Source organism: Triticum urartu, chromosome 1A, assembly GCF_056163025.1.
Source record: "Triticum urartu cultivar PI428250 chromosome 1A, HENAU_Tu73, whole genome shotgun sequence".
In the NCBI taxonomy this organism is placed as follows: domain Eukaryota; kingdom Viridiplantae; phylum Streptophyta; class Magnoliopsida; order Poales; family Poaceae; genus Triticum; species Triticum urartu.
Genome location: NC_141873.1, coordinates 422,214,884 through 422,228,266, shown reverse-complemented (window position 1 = coordinate 422,228,266; position 13,383 = coordinate 422,214,884).

Below are 13,383 nucleotides of genomic sequence, written 5' to 3'. Positions count from 1 at the left end.
GGCGCGGATTCCGGAGACGGTCCAAGAGCAAGTGCAACAACAACTGGGATCGACGCTTACCGGCATTATGCCTACCTTGAGTCATGGGATAACAACATTGATTGTGGGTGGCCAACAGGGGCCGCCCCCGATTCCCAGGTTCACGGCCAACAACTCACACAACGCGCAGGCGGCGCCATTGGTGTCTCCTGCGGCGGCGGTATTGGTGTCTACGGCGGCGGCGCCATTGGTGTCTCCGGCGGCGGCGGTATTGGTGTCTCCGGCACCGGCATTGGAGCTTAATGCACCTGGGTGTACGCCGGCCGGCACCTCGCCAGCAAGCGGCCCCTCCGTCACTTGCACGCCCGCCGTTGGTGGTGCCTCGACATTAGTCGAGCTCGACGGCATCACGATAACTAAGCCTCTCGGCCGAGGACTTCATCTCCTTGCCTTTGACTGGGCATCCCTGACGCCCTACAAGTTTTCGCAGGGCATCGCCAATGTTCCTTGCACTCTCCTACACTTCGTGGGCGGCGAGTTGGTCGATGTCGCCAAGGACAGAATCGTTCAACCGGGTAACCCCGTGTTCCACGGTAATCCGATGCCACCCACAATGTATAGGGTTGAAGTGGTTCGGGTGCTGCCAGGCTGCGACGAGCTGTTACCTCTGATTCGACCCGCTGGGGCTGACAAAGAAGATGAGATGACCCTCAGCGCCTGTGTAAGCTGGCCCCTGCTTTGGCCGAAGAGCCAGATTCATTTGGGGGCGGGGGACACCACCCCACAGACAAGACCACCAGTCGTGCCGGCGCCAAGCCATGGCAAGAACGCCGCAACGCTACCGGACATCCCTATGGCACAGGATCCGGACATGCATATGGCACAGGATCCAGACGACGACGACAACGACGATGGTACATTTACCAACGTCGATAAGTACTTTGCCGAACATGGGTACGGTGACGAGTTCTGCGGGCCTCCTTCTCAAGAACCCAAACAAGACGACCGCGATCTAGCTGGTACGGCGAAGAAACCCAATTGCAGCAGGCGTCATGTGGCATTCAGTTCTCAGGAGACGCCTCCAGCTGCCGCCTTCACCGAGCCTCAGATAGCGGAGGTGCCAAATATTATCAGCCCCAACACTCTCAAGAAGGCGGTCTGTGAGCAGAACTCGGTCCCATTACAGCTGATCAAGAAGAAGGGCCGGAAACGGCCGACTAAAAAGGCCGCCAGTGCGAGCCAGCCGGCACTGAGTACGATCCGTGCTTAGGACGGGCCACCTTCACCTAAGGATATCTCGAGGAGGGTGCATGTGGAGGGTAGGGCGATGCTACCGACAAATATGCTCAATGCTGCAACCGGTGCTATGCGGAGTCTGCACGACAGTGTTCTTTCTTTGGAGAAGCGGCGTCTCAGAGAGAATGATGTGGCATACCTGGTTTTCATGGCCAAGGTGCCAGAGGGCAAGGGCTTTGTGGATGGCGCCATCGGGGGTACGATCGTCCTGCGGTTTGATGACATCTTTGCTATGTTCAAACTTCATCCGCTGCACTACACCTTCGTTCGGCTGTTTTCACTGAGTATGGAGATGCGGATCATTAGAGACAAGACCCCGGACATCGTGATCGTCGACCCCTTCTACATGTGTGCCAAGCTCTTGAGCAGCGCTGGGGACCGCCAAGTCGCGAGTTCACACCTCGAAGACGTCATTCTGGCAAACCCAGATAAGGATAACTTCCTTGTGCCTTACTTTCCTGAGTAAGTCATCCCTTAACCGCCCCGTAACATATGATTTCTTAGATTTCGATCGTTCTTTTTTTCTATCATTCCGTGTTCTGTGCAGTGACACACATTGCACACTCATCCTCTTAAGCCCGAAATATTCCATGGCCACGTATTTCGACCCGAACCATAACTCCAAGATAGACTACACAAATATCAAGAAAGTTCTTGATGATGTTCTCCCTAGCTACGCCAAATCTGGAGGCACCTTCATCAGGGCAGTTCGTAAGTACGGCAAGCACGTGTTCGCCCACAATACGACGTTTTGCTGCATCAAGCAGCCGCCTGGCGGTCAGAAGGATGCCTACTACGCCCTCCATCACATGCGGGCGATCGTAAGGGACCATCATCACCTTCTGCTACCAAATAATCTCAAAGATTGGGCCGCGAGCTTGTCGGCAATCCAAGACGCGGACATCAGACAAGAATTCTTTCGCATACAGTCGGAGTTTGCGGACATCATCCATCAAGATGTCCTTCATACCTCGGGGCAGTTCTTCCTCAGATATCAACCGTCCAACATTGAGATAGACGGAATGCTACAAATGCAGGCTGGCAACACCCGCGATTTCATGACCATCACGACAGACGGCGGCTTCATCCACGCTCCTGTCCATGAGTCGAGTCGAAAGTAGTGATGTGTAGTTCTGAAACATTGATTGGCTCATGTTGTAATTAAACATTAATGAATTGTATGTCTCTTTGGTTTGTACAGTCGTTCAACTTAGATGTAATCGATGCTATCTATTAGTAGGACCATGAATCGTGCTATTAATGTCTTGCTTTTCTCTTCCGATCCTTTTGTCGCATACTTATATATTGCTTATGTATGTATTATCTGTTGTTTGGCTTGTGCATAGAGATGCCATCGTATGTTGTGTACAAGGGTAAGGTTCCCAGAGTCTATGACGGCTGGGAGGAGTGTCGGAGACAGGTTCACCGTTTCAGCGGTAACAGTTACAAAGGGTACACCACTAGGGCGGAGGTCGAATCTAGATACGCCCGCTATCTAGCGGGAGAGAGGAGGGAGCGTTGGAGGAACCGGATGAAGACCAGTTTGATTGCGATGATGCTCATCGTGATTACTGCAGCTCTCTTCTATGTGATGGTAGTTTAGATGATTGATATCGACTTGTAATGTGAAGACAAACTCGATACACGCGGTCTCGAGACTTGTAATGTTTTATCTTTGTTCGGTCTTCTGAATTCGGAAACTAATATGATGAATTGTATTCGGAGACTAATCTTCTATTGTATTCGATGATTCTGCTGTTGCTGTGTGCTACTGTCTATATTTTGTAACCTGTGCAAAAATCAGAAAAGTAAAAAAAACCAAATATTCATACTAATGGCGCATCACCACAAGGTGCACCATTAGTATGACAAAGGATACTAATGGCGCATCAAGACAGAGTGCGCCATTAGTATGACAAAGCAGATGGTTACATATGGCCCCCCGGGAGGCATACTAATGGTGCATGGTGTTACATACTAATGGCGCACTTCCTGGTGCGCCATTAGCATACCAGATACTAATGGCGCACCAGTGGTGCGCCATTAGGAAAAAATTCTAGTGGCGTGATACTAATGGCGCACCGATAGTGCGCCATTAGTAGGCAAAAACTGTGCGCCATTAGTAGGCCTTTTCCTAGTAGTGCTAGGGGGTGCGTGTCATGCGTGGAGGCTTCCAAGGCGACGAGGGGGCAGCCAGGCAGGGAGGAGGTGGCAGGCGCGCGCGGAGACCACACGCCATGTCCTCCTGGCGCGAGGATAGGGATGACTGGCGGAGCGAGTGGGCTGGGCCGCTATAGTGCCAGAACAGGTAGGCCGGCCCATGTAACACTCTTTCTCTGCCTTTTCCCTATTTTGTTTCTATTTTTTTCTATTTCTGTCATTTGTTATGATTTAGTTTAGGCACTAAACCATTTGATAAAATCCTGAAACCTTTTATTGGCACTAACTAAATTATTTTAGAGGCCCTCACGAAGTTTCAAAATTATTGGAGCTAGTAAAAATATTTATAGAATTTTAAAGCTCCAATTCAAATACACATTGGATTACTTCAAAGCCCATTTATGTCCTGGAAAAATGTCCACCATTTTTGGTTTAGGTTTTCACCTTGTTCCATAAATTATGAACATTTTTTAAGGGCATTTTGGGTTCATTGAAAAAGAATTTACTTGAGCCTATTTGATCTAATTTGATGCTAGGGTTTGTTCAACCCCCATTTCATATTTAAATGAAATTTAGACATGATGACATGATGATCATGCAAGGACAAGCAAAGGCTAAGTTAGGGCTGTGACAACTCACCCCCACTAAACAAGAATCTCGTCCTGAGATTCAAGACGTGAGGTAAGAAGACAGAGAGAACACAAAGCTAACACAATATTCATGATCCAATTGCCCTTCTTGAAGATGTTGATCCATTGCCTCAAATTGATCTTGGCGTCTTTTCTTTCGAGAGCTTCATCCAACACGACAACTATAGAGAAAGACGACTCCACAAGGATGGATCATCTTAATGATCACAAGATCAACTCACGGAATGAGATGTAGAAACATCTCTTGAGTTGAGACACAAAACACACATCGAGAGGGATGTGAGAAACAAATGGTGAAGGCTTAATTTGGTAGGCAGCAATTCCACGTTGAAATAGGATGGTGCATGGTTTCAAAGTAGAGACAATTGCCATAATTCCAAAATGGGACACCTTGGGGGAGGTGACTCATAGAATTATTCCCTTAAATGGCAAAAAGAATACTTTTGATTCGAAGATCATTGAAACTCTTTATACCAGCCTAGGGCAAATCACAATCAATCATTTGAAGGTGTCCGAAAGAATGACATACTCGGACTAGGATGGATGATGTGGACTACCTTGTTGAAGACAACACAATGGATGATTTTTGCTTATTATCGGAAATGGATGGGACCCATGGTAGGACCACTTTTGAAGATGATCCTGGACAGCAACTGCCGAGAAGGGCAGCCCATGGGAAATTGGCACAATGGCGGTGCAAGCTGGGAACAAAATGCAACTGTTGGGAATGTTCCAACCATCATATCTGCCTGAGATTCAAATCTGGTTGGTGTTAGGATTTCCAGACTCAGCATGTCTGAAAGTGAAAGGTTGCAACACAAATCGACGAGATGATGTTGAAAGATTCTCAGGAAATGAACTACGATAGCAAGCTCCAAAACATGAGCTGGTTCTACTACTTACATGTGAACATGTTGTCCCAGACAAGCATGACCACATAGTAGTCTTATAATAAAACACAACTGAGTTCAGGTGGGGAACCATCATCGAGGATATCGAAGTCTTGTGCATTACCATGGATTAGCAGTTAACTTCTTTTCCTGGAACAAATCAATCAGTGGCTTGGTGTGCTAGGGATGCATATGGAATGAAGATGATCAGTCTATCAGACCATAGAATACTTCGCACGTGCGCGATTGACTTGGGATGATTCAGAAAACAAGCTTTCTCGAACTCACGGTGGCAACTTTCATCAAACACACGTGAATTAGAGGAAGTCCCTTCTTTCATCCAAACATATGCTTCATTAGCTAGCATGAAGAAATGCTTTCAAAGTTTCCAACACTAGCTTAATGTTCAACATGAATCATGGACGAGATGAAAATATTGCCGGTGGGCTCAACAACAGATCATCCAGATTTCCATGAAGATGGAATTCCACAACTATGTGAACAAAGCAATAGCATTGGTTAGACCCGAAAGATATAATGGTGTATTCACGAGGGACAACCACTAGTAGGACAACATTATGAACATCGTTGGTTCTGATTTGATTTGAAGATAGCCCACAGTCAAATCAAAGATTGGATAAGACGATAACGCCAACAACTGATCACGAGGACCAATCGATGAAGATATCAACTTTCTTCAACACACACACACACACAAAAGATATACCTTTGGAATGAACGAAGTAAGGCAAAGCTTTTATCCTCCAACTCTCCAAGTTGTTGTTTAGCTTAACCAACCAGCTCAAGGGTATCCAACACAGATTCTTGGAGAAGGGGTGGTTTACAAGTAAACAACTTGATCATGAGCTCAACATAACGGTCAGGGAGCAACCTGGTGTTACTTCCGAGAGGATATTCGGAATATCACGAACCACCGATATGTTACTAAGCTCGGGAACAATCTTGCTTTTCAGGGCAAGACAATATGATCGGAAGAGCAAGGAATTAATCATAATCCAAAATCATTGATCGAAGAGTGCACCTAGGAAAAAATGGACTAGGTAGCACATTCTATCTTAGAATGATGATTCAATAACCAGCACGCTAAGAATGAAATTATTGTCCTTAAACTACCACGCAACGAGGTTTCCAGGAGTATCAATTTCACACATCATGATTCATCTATCGGCATTCCAGTTACAATAACGTGGGGACCAAGGAATGAGTAATGATGGTGAGAAGTATCACTGCATCAAGAATTCATAAGAGGTGGTGCAATTCTCATGACAATCCTGACATAAAGAGGGCAACACTCTAAGGTAGAACATAACAAAAGCTAGATTGGTATTTTGATCTGTGGAATACAATTGCTTTCACCCAATCCTAGATATGGATGAGGTACTGGAGTTTGTTTCTCCTAGACATTCCGAAATAGAATGGCTTGACAGACCATGAGAATGATGCGCACCAAGAATCATGAATGCACACGTAAACTTAACTATCCACTAATAGACAAGGATCAGAATACAACTATAGAGGAACATAAGGTTTTCTGAGTTATGGATGCATAGATTAGCATGTCGAACGAGATCAACATATTTCTTCCGGATAACCCATGCAGAGAGATAGAACTGGCAGAGTCACAACATAGAATCGAGAACTCATCAAGAGCACTCTGGTTGTGATCTTTCGATTCAACAAGGAACTTCTATCATAAGTAGTTCATGGTATTTGGAAGAAGGAAATACCACGAACCTCGAGGACTATCGCAAAGGTTACTAATACCATAAAGGAACTAGCAAACACTACCAACATGGAGTAAGTAGGGTGAATCTCGGGTTCAGGAACCCAGGAATGGAATACCTACTAACTAAATGGCATCACGGGATGTTTTAAGAATAAAGGCCAGAATCATCACACTAGGAAAAAAACATGGCTAGAGTACTAGGTGATTCTCTAAGACACCTACGGTCATAATAATAGCTCCAACATATATACTGAGGCAATGAAGTACCTCAACACACTGGTTAGTGTGGTTAATCTGGCCCAAAGGAACATTTGTAATGGAAAGAAGGAATTTGCAAATGCATCAGACTAGTTAGAAATCTGGGATGACTCGGACAGCATAACGGCTCTAATTGCTCAAAAAAAGATTTGAGACATCCTGCAAAAATGGTGGCATAACCACTCAACATCACAATATCAAGGTTCCGAAATCAACTATCAACATACGGAAGTAGTAAGAACTGAACTGTGGCTTGAAACCATCAATCCTATAAGTCTACGGATTAGTAACACGTGATCCTGATAGAAAGAAGAGAAAGCCTAGTTCCATAACCCCGTAGGAAAGATAGGACGACTCGGATCAGAAGGGCATAAGGTAAAGGAGTAAAAAGAGCCTTACGTCCCCTTCCACAATAAATTCCCTTATATAACTAAAGCATTTCTAGACTCAACTTCGACCAGTTTGGCTTGGTAATCCTACAAGCAGTCAGGCTCTGATACCAAAGCTGTCAGGACCCCGATCCTAAGTCACACCGATCTAGCATGTAACACATAATATCACTTTGCATCCTCACGCATGGTATTCCCACGGGTGCCACCTTACCTGGCCCGGGACCGTTTGCGCCTTTTGGCTCACATATATGATAGTGTTGCTAGCATCCATATGACGGAGAACCCGGGCCGACATGACTAGTCGTGAATCCAAAGTGGCACTAACTTACAGGGACATGCATACATGACCCAGCAACGAACGTGTCGGTCATCAACGTATGAACCCAAGTCGTAGCGAGCTACAAGGACTTAAAGCAACAACTCATGACATTTCCCTTAAGGGACAGACACAGGAACAAAGAAGAACAACTTTGTGTTCCGGAGCAGTAGCTAGCTACCATGGCTTAGTGGAAGCACTAGGAGACATTTCCCGGTAAGAGAGGCTACCAAGAATAAACAACTAGTTTGTCGGATCCCACACATACCAAGCATTTCAATAACATACACACAATATGCTCGATATGTGCAAATACAACATGGCATCACAACAATACTCTATGACTCAAAGTATTTATTCATTAGGCTCCGAGGAGCCAAATGTTACAAACATGGGTCTGATGACCCAGCATTCAAGTCATACAAGCAACAAGCACATGCGGAAGCTTAACTTGTCTGAGTACAGACAACTACAAGTGAAAAAGGCTGAGAAGCCTGACTATCTACAAGACCCTCCCAAGGGTACAAGATTGTAGTTGAGGTAACAAGCTAAACGTCGAAGTCCATGCGGAACTACTAATGAGACTAAAGTCTCTTTGCAAAAACATAAATTAAGCAAACGTGAGTACAAATGTACCAATCAAGACTTACGTCAGAACTAGCTACATATGCATCAGTATCAATAAATGGGTGGTGGAGTTTAACTGCAGCAAGCCAGCTTTGACTCAGTCGCTATCCTGAACTACGTAAGAAAGTAACTCTTTTGGGGTGGCGCACACGAGTCCACATATTCACCAATCAATACACCATTATGGATCCGCTCCGGTCTCCCTACGAGAACGCCATCCATAGCACTCAAGCTTATCTTGCGCATTTTAGAGTATCCACTTTCACTTGTCTATGAACTGTACAGGCAACCCAGAAGTCCTTTACGGAGGAAGCGGCTATTCGAATAGATCATTCATAACCCTGCAGGGGTGTACTTCTTCACACACGCTCTCGCCACTTACCACCATGTACACGTCATGTATCTTGGCAACCTTCAAGTGGAAGCCTGGCGAGGGAGTCGGCCACGACCTAACTAACCAACAAGTCTCTAGTCCAGGTTTATCGCCTATTTGGGTTCCATCCGCAAGGAGATCCGGCCGGGGTGTCGCTGACGACCCCAAACGATGAGAGAAGGGTTCCCAAGGAACCAAACGGGTGTCTCGGTACACCGTGCCTCGTGTCTCTACCGCATCATAGCCCACCCCTAGGGTTAGTGCTACGCACAGCCCCCAACACACATCCTACAAACACTAGAAACTAGTTGCAACTCCTGGACAAAGATCAGGTTGATTAATAAGTCGAGAGAGCTTCGAGTGCCCGGAGCCCAATGTGTGGTAGTAGTTGTTCATGCATCACAAACACAAAACTCAGTTCCTGAGGACGGTTTCAATGAGATAACCCACCAGTACTCCTACATGGCCTCTCACCGCTACCTTTACCAAATTGTGTTCACACACTTAGCTCACACACAGTAGGACATGTTCATCACCATTCCAATTCATCCCCGATGAATCAGACCTGACTCAACTCTAAGCAGTAGCAGGCATGACAACAAGCATGAATGAGTAGGCACATCAGGGCTCAAACAACTCCTACTCATGCTAGTGGGTTTCATCTATTTACTGTGGCAATGACAGGTCATGCAGAGGAAAGGGGTTAAACTACCGCAGCATGTAACAGTTGAATCGTTGTTGTCCTAATGCAGTAAAAGAGAGTAGGAGCGAGAGAGTGGGATTGTATCGGAATGAACAAGGGGGTTTTGCTTGCCTGGCACTTCTGAAGATAGTATAGTGATACGTCTCCAACATATCTATAATTTTTGATTGTTCCATGATATTATATATTCTGTTTTGGATGTTTAATGGGCTTATTTGTACACTTTTATATTTTTTTAAGACTAACCTAGTAACCGGAGGCCCAGCCCAAATTGCTGTTTTTTGCCTATTTTAGTGTTTCGCAGAAAACTAATATCAAACGGAGTCCAAACGGAATGAAACCTTCGGGAGCGTGATTTTTGGAACAAACGTAATCCAGAGGACTTGGAGTGGACGTCAAGCAACCAACGAGGAAGCCACGAGGAAAGGGGGCGTGCCTACCCCCCTGGGCGCGCCCTCCACCCTCGTGGGCCCCTCGTGGCTCCACCGACCTACTTCTTCCTCCTATATATACCTACGTACCCTGAAAACATCAAAGAGCACCACGAAACCCTATTTCCACCACCGCAACCTTCTGTACCCAAGAGATCCCATCTTGGGGCCTTTTCCGGAGCTTCGCCGGATGGGGCATTGATCATGGAGGGCCTCTACATCAACTCCATGGCCCCTCCGATGATGTGTGAGTAGTTTACTTCAGACCTTCGGGTCCATAGTTATTAGCTAGATGGCTTCTTCTCCCTCTTTGGATCTCTATACAAAGTTCTCCTAGATTCTCTTGGAGATCTATTCAATGTAACCTTCTTTTGCGTTGTGTTTGTCGAGATCTGATGAATTGTGGGTTTATGATCAAGATTATCTATGAACAATATTTGAATCTTCTCTGAATTCTTTTATGTATGATTGTTTATCTTTGCAAGTCTCTTTGAATTATCAGTTTGGTTTGGCCTACTAGATTGATCTTTCTTGCAACGGGAGAAGTGCTTAGCTCTGGGTTCAATATTGCGGTGCTCGATCCCAGTGATAGTAGGGGAAACGACACATATTATATTGTTGCCATCGAGGATAAAAATATGGGGTTTATATCATAATGTCATCTTGCTTAAAGCATTACTCCGTTCTTATGAACTTAATACTCTAGATGCATGCTGAATAGCGGTCAATGTGTGGAGTAATTGTAGTAGATGCAGGCAAGAGTCGGTCTACTTGTCATGGACGTGATGCCTATATACATGATCATACCTAGATATTCTCATAACTATGCTCAATTCTATCAATTGCTCGACAGTAATTTGTTCACCCACCGTAATAATTATGCTATCTTGAGAGAAGCCACTAGTGAAACCTATGGCCCCCGGGTCTATTTTCCATCATACAAGTTTTCAATCTATTTTATTTTGCAATCTTTACTTTTAATTTATATCATAAAAACACCAAAAATATTTATCTTATTATTATTATCTCTATCAGATCTCACTCTTGCAAGTGGCCATGAAGGGATTGACAACCCCTTTATCGCATTGGTTGCGAGGTTCTTATTTGTTTGTGTAGGTACGAGGTCACTCACACGTGGTCTCCTACTGGATTGATACCTTGGTTCTCAAAAACCGAGGGAAATACTTACGCTACTTTGATGCATCACCCTTTCCTCTTCAAGGGAAAACCAACGCATGCTCAAGAGGTAGCAAGAAGGATTTCTGGCGCCGTTGCCAGGGAGATCTACGCCAAGTTAAGATATACCAAGTACCCATCACAACTCTTATCCTTCTCATTACATTATTTGTCATTTGCCTCTCGTTTTCGTCTCCCCCACTTCACCCTTGCCGCCATTTTATTCGCCCTCTCTTTCCGTTCGCTTTTTCTTCGCTTGTTTGCTTGTGTGTTGTGTTGCTTGCTTGTCACGATGGCTCAAGATAATACTAAATTGTGTGACTTTGCCAATACCAACAATAATGATTTTATTAGCACTCTGATTGCTCCTCTTACCGATGCTGAATCTTGTGAAATTAATACTGCTTGCTGAATCTTGTCATGAAAGATCTGTTTTCTGGCCTTCCTAGTGAAGATGCTGCTACCCATCTAAACGACTTTGTTGTTTTGTGAGATATGCAAAAAAAGAAAGATGTGGATAATGATATTATTAAACTTAAGCTATTTCCGTTTTCGCTTAGAGATCGTGCTAAATTCTGGTTTTCGTCTTTGCCTAAAAATATTATTGATTCATGGAATAAGTGCAAAGATGCTTTTATCTCTAAGTATTTTCCTCCCGCTAAGATCATCTCTCTTAGGAATGATACTATGAATTTTAAGCAACTTGATCATGAGCATGTTGCACAATCTTGGGAGAGGATGAAATTAATGATATGTAATTGCCCTACACATGGTTTGAATTTATGGATGATTATACAAAAAATTTATGCCGGATTGAATTTTGCTTCTAGAAATCTTTTAGATTCGGCCGCGGGAAGCACTTTTATGGAAATCACTTTAGGAGAGTCTACTAAACTCCTAGATAATATTATGGTTAATTATCCTCAATGGCATACTGAAAGATCTACTAATAAAAAGGTGCATGCTATAGAAGAAATCAATTTTTTGAGTGGAAAGATGGATGAACTTATGAAATTGTTTGCTAATAAGAGTGTTCCTTCTGATCCTAATGATGTTCCTTTGTTTACTTTGATTGAGAATAATAATGAATCTATGGATGTGAATTTTGTTGGTAGGAACAATTTTGCTAACAACGCGTATAGAGGTAATTTTAATTCTAGGCCATTTCCTAGTAATTCCTCTAATATTTATGGTAATTCATACAACAATTCATATGGAAATTATAATAAGATGCCCTCTGATTTTGAATCTAATATTAAAGAATTTATTAGTTCACAAAAAAGTTGCAATGATTTGATTGAAGAAAAATTGCTTATGATTGATGAGTTGGCTAGGAACATGGATAGAATTTCCCTTGATGTTGATTCTTTGAAACTTAGATCTATTCCACCTAAGCATGATATCAATGAGTCTCTCAAAGCCATGACAATTTCCATTGATGAGTGCAAAGAAAGAACCGCTAGGATGCATGCTAAAAAAGATTGCGTTGTGAAAGCGTGTTCTTCTAGTTTCCATGATAATAATGATGAAGATCTAAAATTTATTGATGTGTCCCGTATTAAATATTTGTTTTGCAATATGAATCTTGATAATGATGGGACTGGAGATGAGTCAACTTTGGTTAGAAGGCGCCCAAAAAATTCAGAGTTTTTAGATCTTGATGCAAAAATTGGTAAAAGTGGGATTGAAGTGGTTAAAACAATAGATAGCAAAGAACCCACTATATTGGATTTAAAGGAATTTAATTATGATAATTTCTCTTTGATAGATTGTATTTCCTTGTTGCAATCTGTGCTAAATTCTCCTCATACTTATAGTCAAAATAAAGCTTTTACTAAACATATCGTTGATGCTTTAATGCAATCTTACGAAGAAAAACTTGAGTTGGAAGTTTCTATCCCTAGAAAAATTTATGATGAGTGGGAACCTACAATTAAAATTAAAATTAAATATCATGAATGCTATGCTTTGTGTGATTTGTGTGCTAGTGTTTCCACGATCACAAAAACTTTGTGTGATTTGCTAGGTTTCCGTGAATTTGATGATCGTTCTTTAAACTTGCACCTTGCGGATTCCACCATTAAGAAACCTATGGGAAGAATTAATTATGTTCTTATTGTTGCAAATAGGAATTATGTGCCCGTAGATTTCATTGTTCTTGATATAGATTGCAATCCATCATGTCCTATTATTCTTGGTAGACCTTTCCTTAGAATGATTGGTGCAATTATTGATATGAAGGAAGGGAATTTTAGATTCCAATTTCCGTTAAGGAAAGGCATGAAACACTTCCCTAGAAACAAAATTAAATTACCATATGAATCTATTATGAGATCCACTTATGGATTGCCTACAAAAGATGGTAATACCTAGATCTATCCTCGC